The sequence below is a fragment of the Chlorocebus sabaeus genome, chromosome 2 (assembly GCF_047675955.1).
Source record: "Chlorocebus sabaeus isolate Y175 chromosome 2, mChlSab1.0.hap1, whole genome shotgun sequence".
In the NCBI taxonomy this organism is placed as follows: domain Eukaryota; kingdom Metazoa; phylum Chordata; class Mammalia; order Primates; family Cercopithecidae; genus Chlorocebus; species Chlorocebus sabaeus.
Window position 1 is genome coordinate 17,742,462 of NC_132905.1, and position 12,705 is coordinate 17,755,166.

General features: G+C 41.6%; 1 protein-coding gene across 1 annotated transcript in view; it reads left to right on the top strand.

Annotated features, from left to right (window-relative positions):
* The window catches only part of ZNF334 (zinc finger protein 334), a 76,256-nt gene that overhangs the window by 55,408 nt on the left and 8,143 nt on the right, over nt 1-12,705 (top strand). Inside the window, exon 10 of the transcript XR_012089222.1 lies at nt 1,564-7,344. The gene's annotated coding sequence lies outside the window, so the exon portion shown is untranslated. The remainder of the gene's footprint in view (nt 1-1,563; nt 7,345-12,705) is intronic.

Here is a 12,705-nt window from a genome sequence, read left to right on the forward strand (position 1 = left end):
GAAGAAGATAAGGGCTAAGGGAGCAGGTTTCCTGGGCAGAATAAAGGGCTCCAGGAAAAGGCATTCACATGTTAAAGAGCTGTTTCCCGAAGCGCCTCTAATTCGCAGGTGCCCTGGGCAACCATTGTCAGCTGGTCAAACCCACGACTCCAGGGGGGTAAGAACAATTCTTACAACGTTTACTTTATGCTATACTATCATTCCTACCTTAGCAAGCCCATTGCAGAGTCTGAGTTTGAAAGTAACACGAGTTCACATCCTAACTCTGTCACTGGATCTCCATGAACGCAGTGATGAACCTAACCTCTAAGACTCAGTTTCCCCATCTGTAAAATGAAGTGATTTCTAAAACCTGCCTCAGGGTCGTTCTGAGTGTTGAATAAGAGAGCACCTCTAAAGCACTCCGCACAGCTCGTGGCATTTTCTAAGCACTCTGGAAATGTGGCCTGCCTTTCCACACTGTTCTTTTCATGCGGTGTATCATTTGATTGTCAAAGACCCCCTGTAAAGTCGGTGTTACCCACCCCATTTTAACTGAGAAGAAAACCAAGACTCTGGAGGTGAAGTCACATGGCTAGCAAGTAAAGGATCTGGGATGCAAGCCCCAGTTTTATTTCCAGATCGCATGCTTCACAGCACTTAGCAGAGTGGCATGTCTCTATGGGCCAGTCGGAGTGTGTAAGGACTGAGCCTTCCCTTAAGGCTCTTGGAGATTTCTTGGTGTCTGTGCAGAACCCTGGGATACTGTGTAACTGAGGCCTCTGGGAACCTCGAAGTCCATCTGTCTGTGCCCTCCACAGTTCTCAGGTTCCCAAGGGAGATTTGCAGGCAGTGGTTCTCAGACTCGCATGTATCAGCATCACCTGGAGGGCCTGTTAAACCCCACCCCACGACTGCGCCCCACCCCCAGCATTTCTGATTCAGTGGGTCTGGGGAGAGGCCCAAGAATTTGCCTTTCTATTTAGCTCCTAGGTGATACTGATGCTGCCAGTCGGGGTGAGGAAGGAAAGAGACCCTCTCATATTGTTTTATACTCAGTACCTGTTTTAAGAAAAAAACAATCAAGTAAAACCAAAGACAGGCAGCCCGGCGCCAGGCCCGGAACCAGGCCCGGGTCTGCCTGGCCTAAACCCAGTAGTTAAAAATCAACTCATGACTTAGAAACCGATGTTCCTGACATTGTACAGAAGAACACTGTGAAACTCCCAGCCCTGTTGTGTTTCTCTCTGACCACCGGCGCATGCAGCCCCTGTCACATACCCCCTGCTTGCTCAAATCAATCACGACCCTTTCATGTGAAATCTTTAGTGTTGTGAGCCCTTAAAAGGGACAGAAATTGTGCACTCGGGGAGCTCGGATTTTAAGGCAGTAGCTTGCTGATGCTCCCAGCTGAATAAAGCCCTTCCTTCTGCAACTCGGTGTCTGAGAGGTTTTGTCTGTGGCTCGTCCTGCTACACGGGGTCCACACTGAAAGCCTCTGTTGTAGGAGATGGTGAACTCCAAGAGAGAGTTGGAAGTCGGCTGAAGGTCCCAGTTATCTGAATTTATTCCCCTTTACCCCAGCCAGGGTCACCCTACTCCTCTGAGAAGGGGACGCCAGAAGCAGGAATCTCACCTGGGAGGTCCCCACCCTCTGATGAAACGCACAAGAGTTGCACCAAGGACGTCTGGGAAACAGGGAAATCTAAGCCCTTGCTCTTGAAGCAATTCCTGGTTCTTCCGCCCTGAGTAACTCAGCATCTTGGAGGTTGCCAAGAACCGTCGGTCAGCGAAGGTGTGGGCCAGCTGTCACAGGACAGAGGTGAGCTGGGCTGAGGTTGGTGAGCAGGAGGCTGGCTGCGGAGGAGGAGGAACTCCCAGGTGAGAACCTGGTGCGCAGACTGACAGGGAAGATACTATCGCCACTCCTCTCAGAAACTCCTCCCATGCCCCTAATTCTTCAACCCCTGTTCCTAGATTCTGCAGAGCCCTCAAACCCCGCCCATCTCCACATCTGGAATTTAGGGACATGCTACCCACTACCTACTCTTGACTTTGTAGGAGTACGGGGAAGCTTTTCAGGGGTTATGTAATTGTGCCTTATTTTAAAAGCGAAAAGTATTAACACAGTGCTTAAGTACATGGCTTCTGGGGCCGGACTGCCCGAGTTCAAAGCCCAGCTCCACTGCATTGCTCAGTCTTCCCCTCGCTTTCCTCTTTTATGAAATGGAAGTCATAATAGTAGCTATGCTTGGCTTTACTTTAAAGATTAAATTAAGGAAGACATGCAAAGTACTTAGAACAAGTCCTGTTATATAGTAACTACTATACAAGTATTGTGAGTGTCTTTTTTTTTTTTTTTTTTTTTTTTTGAGACTGAGTCTCGAAGTGTTGCCTGGGCTGGAGTGAAATGGCACGATCTCAGCTCACTGCAACCTCCGCCTCCCAGGTTCAAGCAATTCTCCTGCCTCAGCCTCCCAAGTAGCTGGGATTACAGAAGCCTGCCACCATGCCTGGCTGATTTTTTGTTTTTTTAGTAGAGACAGGGTTTTACTATGTTGGCCAAACTGGTCTCAAACTCGACCTCGTGATCTGCCCGTCTGGGCCTCCATATGTGTTGGGATTACAGGCGTGAACCACCGCACCCGGCCAGTATTTTAATATTATTATAACTAGGTTAATATAATCTAGGCTTGCATTATATGTTAGTGGCAGAACCAAAAAAAGAACCCAGGCCCCATGACTGCCAGGCCATTGTCCACCTGTCTCAGTTAAGTCGAAACAAGTTTCTTAGTAAAAATATATATATATATATTCGGAGACGCTGAAACCAAAGGAGAACAAATCTTTTTCTTTTTAAAATAGACTCCCTTAAAGCACACTTATTTTTGTTGTCAGAGGTTCCTGTTAATTCTTTAACCTCCAGGAATTAAAAATATACATAGAAAAGTAAATGAGCAAGCACACCTTTGTAAGTTTTTGCTGTGTCATTTTTTATGCTTTTTATTATGGAAATATTCAAAACATAGAAAAGTCAAATGATATAATGACTCCCAGGTACTTGTCACAGCTCCAGCATATGGACAATTTTATTTCTTCTATATACCACCCCCCCAACACACACCCACACACACTCTCTCACACACACACACACACGTATACACTTTCACCATTACTACCTGCCTCTACTGGATTATTGTAAATTAAAATATCAATCAATCAGACAACAGACAATTTAGCCTGTAATATGTGTGGTAATAGGACTGATGGCATGACATCTCATCCTTTGTTGTAACATGATTGTTCAACCAGGTCTTTTTAGTTGGATTTCGTGTGGTTTATATTTGTCTGCTGTTAAATCCAAGGAGGTTTGTAAGAAACAAATATTTACTTTCCCCAGTGAAAACCCTGATTCTGTTAGCTTCCAGTGGTTATACCAGGGTTATAAGAGTCCCCTGTGCCAACTTCTACCTGCCACTTCTGAAGGATCAAGAGAAATTTTCCCATAGTTCAGCAATTTGCCAGCAGTTGTCTGTGGATTTCTAGGCATGTGCTATGAGGACCTTCAAAGTGGAGCGTATTTCTCATGACTTCTTTGCTCCTTCTCCCTCCTACAGCTCTGCCTTCACATTTCTCTAAACTTTTGCAGGAGCAGAAGAAAATGAACACATCCCTGGTAAATTATTTACTTATTCGATTTTTCCAGTGAAACTTAAGAGCTACTTTGCCTTTTTAGTAACCATGCTTTTTTGACCATTTTTTCTTCATTTTTTTACTTCCTGACTTTTTTCCTGCATTATTTTACTTTCTTTTTCTCTCTTCCAGTGGTTTTGAAAGTCTACATTTTATTTTTTTTCTATAATTGATTATCATTGATTACTGTTGATGTGTTTAACATATTTTTCTATCAACATCAGAATTTTTTTCATCGGTAATATACCTAAACAAGATACAGTCTTCTGTCTTCTCAGGTTTTGTGGAAATCATTTAAATGCTTTTCTTTTTCATCTTCTTTTTATATGATAAATATTTTTTTGAATCCTCTGCTAATTATTGCATCATGCCTTCCAGCTACTAGAATATTAATAATTTGTATTAGAATATATATTTTCTGTTTTTTAGGTTAGTTTTATTTTGTTTTCTTTTGTTTTTGAGATGTAGTTTCGCTCTTGTTGCCCAGACTGGAGTGCAATGGCACAACCTCGGCTCACTGTAACCTCCACATTCCGGGTTCAAGTGATTCTCCTGCCTCAGCCTCCCAAGTAGCTGGGATTATAGACATGTGCCACCATGCCTAGCTAATTTTTTGTATTTTTAGTAAAGACGGGGTTTCTCCATGTTGGTCAGGCTGGTCTTGAACTCCTGACCTCAGGTGATTTGCCTGTCTCGACCTCCCAAATGTTAGGATTATAGGCGTGAGCCACCATGCCCAGCATTCTGGTCATTTTTCTTGTTCCAAGTTTGAAGATAGAGTGGCAAAATTGTAACAGTCGGTCAGCTCTACTATTACCTACAATTTAGGTCTGCATATTATGTTCCATTCACTGTTAAATTCCTTACTTGGATTAGCTCATGTAATTCTGGCATCCATATTATGAATTAGGTACTTTTATTTCACCCTGTTTACTGAGGGCACAAAGATTTCAGTGACTTCTTTGGGTTTTTATTTTCTTTTAAGATGGACGCTCACTCTGTCACCCAGGCAGGAGTGTAGTGGAGTGATCTCGGCTCACTGCAACCTCTGCCTCCCAGATTCAAGCAATTCTCCTGCCTCAGCTTCCCGAGTAGCTGGGATTATAGTTGCCTGCCACCATGCCTGGCTAATTTTTATATTTTTCATAGAGATGGGGTTTCACTACATTGGCCAGGCTGGTCTCAAACTCCTGGCCTCAAGCGATTCGCCCGCCTCGGCCTCCCAAAGTGCTGGGATTACAGGTATGAGCCCCCACCCCTGGCCCAAAGATTCATCTTTATACTAGCTCTCTCTCCTGAGCTCCAAGACCTTATTATATGCAGCTGTTACCTGGACATGTCCACCTGTATGTTTCACACATACCTTAAGTATATATAACATGTCCCAGGTGTCTCTTTCTCTCTCTCTCTCTCTCTCTCCCCTACCCCCCCCCCCCAATTCTTTCTCCTGTTGTGGCAATCCTAGGGTATGGTGCCAGCATCAGCCCAGCTGCTGTCATGATAATCTGAGAACAATGCTCCATTTGCTCTTCACTAGTTAATTCCATGTAGAATTAGTTCAGGCTTCTCAATCCCCACTGCTACTACATGAAGAGAGGTGGTCACCTCTCACACCAGTCTACTATCTTCCTCTCGAACTTCCCTTTAAAACTGAGTTTCCTGTAGTCCCAGCACTTTGGGAGGCTGAGACGGGTGGATCACGAGGTGAAGAGATCAAGACCATCCTGGCCAACATGGTCAAACTCCGTCTCTACTAAACATAAAAAAAATTAGCCGGGCATGGTGGCGCATGCCTATAGTCTCAGCTACTCGGGAGGCTGAGGCAGGAGAATTGCTTGAACCCGTAGGCAGTGGTTGCAGTAAGCTGAGATCGTGCCACTGCACTCCAGCCTAGCTACAGAGCGCGACTCTGTCAAAAACAAACACACACACAACAACAAAAAACTGAGCTTCCTGACCTTGACCATTGACACTTTGGGCCAGGTAATGCGTTGTTGTAGGAGCTGCTCTGTGCACTGTAGGATGTTTAGCGGCATCTCTGGCCTCTACTCACTAGATCCCAACCCCACCCCTCTTAGCCATGACAACAAAACTTGCTTCCAGACATTGCCAGATGCTCCCGGGGAGGCAAAATTGCCACTAATTGACAACCACTGCCTTAAAGCATTCTCCATTCTGCCCCTGGAACATTACTTTCAAAATGTAAATCTAGTTACATTACTTATTTGTATGTCCCCATTGTCCATGGAAGTAATATAAGTAAAGGTGTATATACTCTAGAGAACTGCACAAGACAATCAAATTGTGCATGGAAAGAAAGTATTGGAATATCCATTTAAATTTGTTTTGTATCTTAAAAAACTAAGAAAGTTGTTAAGCTTTACTTTTGGTGAATGGCTGAGAGTTGTGTACATAAATAATTTACAAATACACTGAGGGATGCTCAGGGATTTTTACTAATGGGTGACTGAATACTTTGGAGGCCACTGGTCTGTAGGAGAAAGTCTAAAATCCCTCTGACCACACAGCACCTCTATTGTTCTTTATCTCCAAAGTCCCCAACCTTATTCTTCTAACCCACGGTACTACCTTGTAATTCCTTTCATTTGAGGTGTGTGTTCATGATCTGCACCTTGGCTTATGCTGTTGCCCTGTGTTCACACAAAACTCACTGCTTGTGTACAATCAAATGTTACTCTCCTTGATGAATAATGACCTGAGAATTAATTTTTTTCCCTCTTTGTGACCTCCTTCTACCTTGACCACCCATTTTTTCATGGCTTCCATAATTCATTGTTGCATGTGTATGTTTGTATAGAAAGTCTCTTCATCAGTCTAAAGAGTCTTAAAAACAGGACCAGCGTCTTCTTTGCCTTGGTCTCCTCTGCAACTAGAACAGTTCCAGACATGTAGAGGAAACTCCAATTGTTTTATGAATTAATAAGTGGATTTGTAAATAAGCATAAAGGCCTAGTGTTTTTATTATGATTTATGTTTCCCCCATAAAATATAACTGAAGGAAGGTACATGTCAGACAGCCTTTGTAACACTTCCTTGTAAACTTTGAACAATGAACATGGTAGGGATTAGTTCCCATACATATTTTCCATGGCATTGAGTCTTGGGCACTTCAGATGGAGCAGGATTGGACTATTACAGGGCTCAGTGCCATTTGAGGATGTATCTGTGGACTTCACCCAGAAGGAGTGGCAGCTCCTGAACCCTGCCGAGAGGCTCCTGTACAGGGATGTGATGCTGGAGAACTACAGGCACCTGGTGTCAACGGGTAAGCCCAGCTTCCCCCATGCAACTCCCAACAGCATGCAGTTCCTCTCTTAGGAAGCAAATTATTGTAGAGAATGATGAATTTCATGTTTGAGATTTGGGAGTCAAGACTCTTTGAGGGTACTTTGAAGAATATTGTATTCTTACTTCCCTGGTGAAAGGGTCTACTTTGATGAAGCACATTGGGACACCATTATTGTGTAGCTTCTAGAGCTTCTCCATTCTTGTTCTCCTTCAGAAAGCCTGAACCCTAAGCAATTTTTCCAAGTCTCCTGTTATTTCCCGTAACAGGGCACTGTGTTACCAAACCTGAGCTGATAGTCAAGTTGAAGCAAGGAGAAGAATCATGGATATTAAAGAGAGAACCACCAAGTCACAGCCACTCAGGTGAGTTGAGGTCAGGTAGAAAGAAGCTGGGGGAATTAGATCCCAGGTGGTCAGTCCAGGTGTTGGTATCTTTGAAATATATTTTAGAAATCTCTTTTAGAGGCTCCAGGCTTTTAAAAGTAACAGAATAAAGATGACCACCATATCTTAGATGTCAAACCTCCAAATATTCTCATATATAAAGGTTTTTTGTTTTTCTGTCTGACTTTTAGGAAGAGACTTTCTTGTTTTTTATAGAATCCGGTTGCTGTCTTCCTCATCCTAGACCTTTATGTCTGTTTTTCTCTCTGTCCGACAATGGCCATTGTTCACCTTCTCTCTGGTGTCAAACACTCTGTAAACATGCATTTGTTCATGCATTCCTTTATTTGACAAATATTTATTCGGGACCTGCTAGGTACCAGTCACATTCTAAGCACAGGGGATACAGAAGCAACATCTCTACTCCTATCAGTAGATCCAATCAGCAGATGAATATGTATTAACCCAGGTAGTGATCAACATGCTGAAAAAGTCAGATGAAAAAGATACAGACTCCTAGAGAGTATTGTTTTAGCAAGAGGAGACAGGGGAGGCCTCTTTGTGGAGGTGAACATTTGAGCAGAAACAGTGGAATAGAGTTTTCAATGAAGGGATGGACTGAGCCATGGATTTTCAGAGAGCTTTCCAGGCCAGGGGAATAGCAGGTGCCAAGATTCTGAGAAAAGAGTGTGTTTGTAGTAATTAGAGAACAGCAAGGAAGTCAGTGGGACCAGAGGGCATCCAGCAAGGAGAAAGAAGCAGATAAGGTCAGAGAGTTAGCTGGAGAGAAAGCTTTATAAGCCGAGTAAGACTTTCAGTTTCACTGAGTGAGATAATAGGTAAGAGAATATGGCAAAGGCTATACCTTTTTTGTTTGTTTGTTTTTTGGTTTTTTTTTTTTTTTTTTTTTTTTTTTTTTTTTTGAGATGGAGTCTTACTCTGTCACCCAGGCTGGAGTGCAGTGGTGTGATCTCAGCTCACTGCAACCTTCGCCTCCTAGGTTCAAGTGATTCTCCTGCCTCGACCTCCTGAGTAGCTGGGACTACATGTGCCTGCCACCATGCCCAACTAATTTTTGTATTTCTAGTAGAGATGGCGTTTTACCATATTTGCCAGGCTGGTCTCGAACTCCTGACCTTGTGATCCGCTTGCCTCAGCCTCCCAAAGTGCTGGGATTACAGGCATGAGCCACCACGTCTGGCCAAAGCTATACCTTTAAGCACTACATTTGGAAGCCAGGAAGACACAGGCCTCTAGCAAGGGAGACTAAGAAGGACCATCCAGCATGGTACAGGGAGAACCAGGAGAGTATGAACAAGGTCTTTTAAGAAGAAAGGAGTGAGATCCGATATGCAGATGGATGTGTAGAGTTCGGTATTGCCTCATCTTTTCCTGAGAGGTATCCACAAACCACAAGGAAAATATAAAACAAGATGTCCAACTGGAAGTTGGAGGCAGCTGAAATGCTAAGGCAGCTGAAATCCTTATAACATATATATTTTAAGGTGGAAAATCTGCCCAAAGCAATGAAAATCAGGCTTGCTTATAAAAGAAGAGGTAGAGAAAAAAATACTATGCAAACCAGCACTGTGGAAAACAGTGTTAGATATATTGTACAGACAATATTTACTTAGAAAATTTTCCTTCAGTGAAACTTAAAAGTGGTGAGGGATTACTTTTTAGACAATGGGACAGTAGTAGCATTGTTTTGAAGGATATCTAGGTTCTGAGGAGGACTAAGGACAGAATGTGTACTAAGTGGAAAACATGAGGGGGGGTTTGTGGTTGAAAATGAACAATTTTGAAATTATATAGCCTGATCTGATAGGAGCTAATACTGTAGACTTATGGGATGGTCATTTGAACATGTATTGTGAATTTAGGTGTAAGAATCTAGTATCAAATCTAAGCATTAAAATCTAATATCAGTTTTTTTTGTTAGCATATTGACTTCTGTTTGTTTTATCTACTACAGAAAAATCCTAAGCTCTTAAGCACACAATTGGTATTATTGCATACAGTGTGAGTTGCAGAGGATAACAGCACCCATAGACAAAATTGTTAAGACAAAGATCAAAAAGGGTCCTTGGACTATGTTAGGTAGCCAGGTGTTTGCTTTCTCACAGAAAAGAGAAACCAAAGAGAAATAAAACATATAAGAGCAGAATTAAAAATTAAGAGTTGGCCAGGCACAGTGGCTCAACACTTTGGGAAGCCAAGGCTACAGGATCGCTTGAGGCCAAGGATTGAAGACTAACCTGGGCAATATAGTGAAATCTGCCTCTGGAAAAAAAAAAATTATTTAGCTGGGCATCCTGGTGCACACCTGTAGTCTTAGCTACTTGGGTACTTGGGAGGCTGAGGTGGGAGGGTCACTGGAGCCCAGAAGTTGGAGGCTGCAATGAGCTATGATTGCACCATTGCACTCTAGCCTGAGCAACAGAGTGAGACCCTGTCTCTAAATAAAATTAAGACCAGGCACAGTGGCTCATTCCTGTAATCCTAGCATTTTTGGAGGCCAAGGTGGGAGGATCACTTGAGGCCAGGAGTTCAAGATCAGTCTGGGCAACATAGCAAGCTCCTGTACCAAAAAAACAAAACAAAACAAAACAAAGCGAAAATTAGCTGAATGTTGTGGCACACATCTGTACCCTCAGCTACTCAGGAGACTGAAGTGGGAGGATTTCTTGAGCCCAGGAGTTCGAGGCAATGAGCTGATTGTACCATTGCATTACAGCCTGGGTGACAGAGCCATATCCTGTCTCAAATAAAAAATAAAATAAAATTAAGAGTTGAAAATTTATGTCCATATAAAAACGTGCCCATAGAGATATATAGCATCTTTATTCATAATTGGCAAAACCTGGAAGCAACCAAGATGTCTTTCGGTAGACGAATGGATAAATAAACTGTGTAGTACCTCCAGACAATGGAATGTTATTCAGCACTAAATAGGAATGAACTACCAAGCCATGAAAAAACATGGAGGAACCTTACATGTATATCACTAAGTAAAACAGCTAATCTGAAATGAAAGGCTATATGACATTTGGAAAAAGGCAAAACTATGGAGACAGTAAAGAGATTAGTGGTTGCCCAGAGTTAAAAGAGAGGGAAGGATGACTAGGCAGAGCATAGATTTTTAGGGCAGTGAAACTATGCTCCCTAGTATTGTAATAGTGGAGACATATATATACACACACATTTGTCCAAAACTATACATTGTACAACACCAAGAGTGAATTCTAATGTAAACTGTTAACTTTGAGTGATTATGATCTGTTAATGTAGGTTGGATCATTTAAAACTATATACCTCTCTTGTGGGAGATGTTAATAGTTGGGAACTTTGTGCATATGTGGGGGCAGGGAGTACATGGGAACTCTGCACTTCCCACTCAATTTTGTTATGAATGTAAAACTGATCTAAATATAGTGTATTAAAAAACAGTATTAAGACAGGGCACAAACAATTGGTAAAGTAAATCAGCAGATTGAAAGAGGGAAAAGTACGATAGGCCAACAGGACAGATTACTATTGATTAACTCTGATAGAATCAGCTGGTAGCACCAACAATCAGGATATGGAGGTGAAATGGATCCTGTTGCAAGTATGCTTGTCCTCTCATATATTTTAACATTCTGTTTGGACATTGTTTTTCCGTATCAAAACTGCATGGAGAGATGGGGCCTGAACTATAGGACTGAGCTTTAGGCCTGAGGAAATGAATGATTTGTATTTTTAATTGGTGTGCATAATGGAAGAGAAGAGAAAGATTAGAGGCATGTAGAGTGAAGTAAGAATTCTCCTTAAGTAATTAAGGTATAGGGAAGAGAGAGAGAGAAGGATCTAATCTTTGATTTGCCTCCAAACATAATCTGTGCTCTGACACTTCCTTTAATCACCCTTTAGTCTTCATTATCTCCCTATTGTGTCCCCTGTCTTTACCCCATGCTTTGATTATCCTCTATTGGATTAATCATTTTCCTGACTTCCTTTGTTCTCAGTTCACTATATCTTATTTTATTCTAAGATTTATCCATCTTAAGGTCATATTGTAATAAGCCAAAGCTATTTGTATTAATTTTTGACTTTGTCTCCTTTTTTTTACAATAGTGCATGTTTTACCTTTGCTTTCATATTACCCATCCAAAGACTAGAATAAATATTTGTTTAGGACTTCTGTTATCCCAGGATATTGTGCCTGAAACTGAAGAATCAACTCAGAATGCAGCACTTGCATACAACCCCCTCCTTAAGAAATGTGTTAAGATTTATAACATATGGTTAATTTTTCCTATGTGTAGAAGTCCAGAAAGCCAATAACATGAAAGAAGTCAAGAAAATAAAGACAAATAATTGAGGCAAGCTTTATTAATCAACAACAAAATACTGACTAAGAGAAGTAAAACCTTAAGGGAAGCGTTTAATATGGCCACAAACACAGTGCCCTCAAGAAAAATGTCCCATAAATGTGACTCATTTGGAACAAGCTTGAAAAGTGTTTCAGAAATCATTATTAATAATATAAACCATGTAAGAAAAAAAGTCAGTTGAATTCAGTAGGTGTGACTTCCTTGATATTAAGCATAATAAAACTCATGCAGAGAATAAACCCTGTGAAAATGATCAAAAGAAGAAATCCCCCAGTCATAATTAGGATTTTGTTCAACATCCGAAGGATTCATCTTTGGAGCAACTTCTTGAATATAATAATCGTGGGAAAGGCTTTCACAGAAAGATAGTCTTTGTTACATGTAAGAGAGCTCTCACGGTAGAGAAACCTTCAGAAGGAAACAAATATGGACAAGTTTTATCTCAAAGTTAAGGCTCAATTCTCGTCCAAGAACCCTTAGGGAAAGGAAGCCATATGAGCCCGGTAAAAATGGGAAATCCTCATGCATGAAGTCAAAACATGCACTCAAGAAATTCACACAGGGCAAAAACACTATGAAATCAAACTTTACCCAACATCAAAGAATGTACACAGGAGAAAAACCTGATCAGTGTAAAGAAAATGAGAAAGCCTTGAAGAAGTTATACCACACTCAAAATGAGAGAACTCGTGCAGGAGAGAAAAATCTATGAATGTAAGAAATGTGGGAAATTCTTTCATGAAAAAGCATGCCTTACTCAACATAAGAGAGCCCACACAACAGGAAAACCCAGCAAGTGTAATGATAGTGAAAGAGTCTTAAAGAAGGAATCTTGCCTCACTCCCAATCAGATAATTAAAACGAGAGAAAAACTGTAAAGGTAATAAATGTGAGAAACCTTTCTTTGAGAAGTTGAAACACACTCAACATCAGAGAAAGCACTCGGGGAAGAAAACCAATGGGT